The sequence below is a fragment of the Pteropus vampyrus genome, unplaced genomic scaffold, assembly GCF_000151845.1.
Source record: "Pteropus vampyrus isolate Shadow unplaced genomic scaffold, Pvam_2.0 Scaffold82, whole genome shotgun sequence".
NCBI lineage: Eukaryota > Metazoa > Chordata > Mammalia > Chiroptera > Pteropodidae > Pteropus > Pteropus vampyrus.
The window spans coordinates 2791420-2794528 of record NW_011888863.1 but is presented as its reverse complement, the minus strand read 5'-3'; the positions used below and the strand labels follow the sequence as shown (position 1 = coordinate 2794528).

Below are 3109 nucleotides of genomic sequence, written 5' to 3'. Positions count from 1 at the left end.
TAATCTTAATGGAAAAAACACATTGCAGATTGGAACTTGCCAGACCAAAGAAGACAAAGAAGCATTTGCCATTGTGTCCGTCCCGCTGTCCGAGGTCCGAGACTTAGATTTTGCCAATGATGCAAATAAAGTGCTGGCGACCACAGTTAAAAAGCTGGAAAATGGCACAATAACTCAGAATGAAAGGAGGTTAGTAACTTTTTAAAATGGCTCTTAAACCATTCAGAGTCGATTGTCAAACTCTTGCAGAAAACCCTTGCAGAAAAAGTGAATCATGACTCCTGGGACTATTTAGAATGTTCTCTGTAGCGGCGCACCTGCTTCCAAATGAGTAGATCATGGTGAGTGAATGAAAATGGTGACATTAAAATCTGGTGGAATATTTGCTTTTTCCATTTTAGCTTGGCTTGAAAACAGTTGTTTTTTGGTTACTCTCTGAACTTTCCGTTTAAATGTTTTATAAGAGATTCACAATACCTTTTGCTGCACTTGATTTGATATTTTGGATTTCTAAAGGCCGTAAAAGAAGTTTATGTTTTTTTGTTCTTACTTAGTCAATATACATTTCTCTGCTCAAGTACCACAAAAGGAACACATTTGTCATATCAGAAAACAACCTTTAAGGTGTAGCTCTCTGCCACTATAACTTCCTCAGAGAAGCTGATTTCTTGATTCTTCAGCTCTGGTTTTGGAAATAAATGAGAAAGAGAATGATACTGATAGCTATCAATTATTTTATCCCTACTTTGTGTTGATACTGTGTTAGGCACTGTAAATATATTTTATCTAATCCTTCATTCATCCCTGAGATGGACACTATTCCATTTTACATACAGGAAAATTGAAAGCTTATGTAAACTGCGGAAGCTCCACAGTTGGTGGGGGATTCAACCATGTGTGTTTTAAAAGTACACGTGCACAAGTATTCTATGTATTTCCCCTCTCTATAATCTGCTACATACTTTTAAATTTAAACAGGAAATAGCCATTTACCAATTTCCCAGGCATGTATTCATGGGAATTCTCATACACATCTGGCGAGATGATAATTGGTATAAGCACTTTGGAAAATAGTTTGACAATAACAAGTAAAGTTGAAGGAGCAATTGCTTCTTATCTAAGTGGAATCATGCAGTGTGTGTCCTTCTGTGATTGGCTTATTTAATTTAGCATACTGTCCTCTAGTTTCACTCACAGTCATATGTGACAGGATTTCCTTTTTTAAAGCCGAATAATATTCCATTTTATGTATATATTAGCATTTTCTTTATCTATTCATTCATCGCTGGATGTTTAGGTTGTTTCCATATCTTGGCTGTTGTTAATAATGCTGCAAAATCATCTAGCTCATAGAAACAAAGAGTAGAATGGTGGTTCCCAGGGACTGGGGGATGTGGGAGGAAGGGATGAATTCCTACTTAACAGATATATAGTTTCATTTACACAAGATGTGTAAGTTTTAGATCTTCTATATTACATTGTTCCTATGCTTAGCAATACTGTATTGTACACTTAAAAATTGGTTAAGAAGGTAGATCTCATAAGTGTTTTTAGCACACACACACACATGCACGCATGCACGCATGCACACACAGAAGCAAAGAATCCATGATTCGCCGGGTCCACTCCTAGGCTGAACATTCTTGATCATCTATCCAAAAGAAGCTCTTACACATGTGACCAGGACACATGTTTAAGAATATTCAACCTTATTCTAAATACCCCCGAACTGAAAACCTTCCAATTGTCCATCACCAATTGAATAAGTAACATTTTAGTATATTCATACAATAGAATACAACGTAGCAATGAAAATAAATGAACTACATCTATGTATAACAACATGGATAAATCTAATAAGCTTTAGATTGAGCAAGAACTAGACAATCACATTTACTATAATATTTTTTGTAAAGTTCAAAAAACAAGCAAAACTAAACCCTTTATTTGGGGTGCTTAAGAAATTGGCAGAGCTATAAAGAAATGAAAGAAAATAATTGTCACAAGAATCATGAGGTGTTCTTCTTTGAAGGGAGGGATTTGAGGAGGCTCCTGCAAAGTTTCATTTCCTGTTTTAGGTAGTGGCTTCATGGGGTTCACGTTATAAGTGTTCCATAACTAAACATATATTTTATGAACTTTTAGAAATGTACCTTACTATACAAAGGAAAAATGTCTAACTTGCTTCCTTCCACCCCTATCAATAGAAAAACATCATAAATATGCAAACAAATGGAACAGCTATTTATCCGCTTTCTCTGTTCTTACCTTTGTTTTTCCCTTAACAAAACTGCATTTGAAGACAGCTATTATGTGTTCAATCATACCTCCACCCCTGTTGGGGGAAATGAATAAAGGCCAGAGCGTGACACAACTGTTTTACTCTTCTACATATAATTAAATATCAGAGCTAAATTATGACAAATAGTGGAATCTGATGTGTAGATAGCACTTTTTATTTGACTGTTATTTATCTACTAACACTTTCTTTTGATGAGTCTTTGTCACTCTCACGTATGCACAGAAGTTTACTCAGCCTCACTTAAAAAGTCTCCTTTACTAAGCATTACAGTGTTCCTTGAAATAAAAAACAAAGATTAAGATTACAAGCACTCCACTATTGCTGTCTGTAACCCCGTGCAAGCTACTTTTTCAGTTACTGCCAGAGGGAATCTTAACTTCTCAAGATGATTCTAAGGAAGGTGGTGGACCAGGATTGACCAAGGACCATGCATTTTAATTTCCTCTGCTTCCTTCCCCACTGTTTTAGAGTGAAAAACATCGTAGCAAAAAAAAAAAAAAAAAAAAAAAAAAAAAAAAAAAAGATCTTGCCTGAGAAATATGAAGTTGCAGTTATTAATCTTAATTTAGTAATTTTGGAAAAAGCCACCTTCTATCAAAATTCATTCAAAGCTTCCTGTCAGTACAGTAGAGCTTATGGCATAGTTGAATGCACTTACATAATTTTCTTGGTTTTAGAATTCAATATAAAATTCTTTCTGAAAATACCTCACAACTCTGACTTTTTCCCTCTGGAGAATAAAGTTATTATTAGATATTCTTTTACTCTAGGAAGAATAATACAAAGTCAAAGGGAAGGTGTTAGAAT

At 34.9% G+C, this 3109-nt stretch overlaps 1 protein-coding gene across 1 annotated transcript in view; it reads left to right on the top strand.

The window, feature by feature from the left end:
• Nucleotides 1–3109, top strand: part of ITPR2 (inositol 1,4,5-trisphosphate receptor type 2) — a 437650-nt gene that overhangs the window by 128370 nt on the left and 306171 nt on the right. The gene's annotated exons all lie outside the window — the stretch shown is intronic.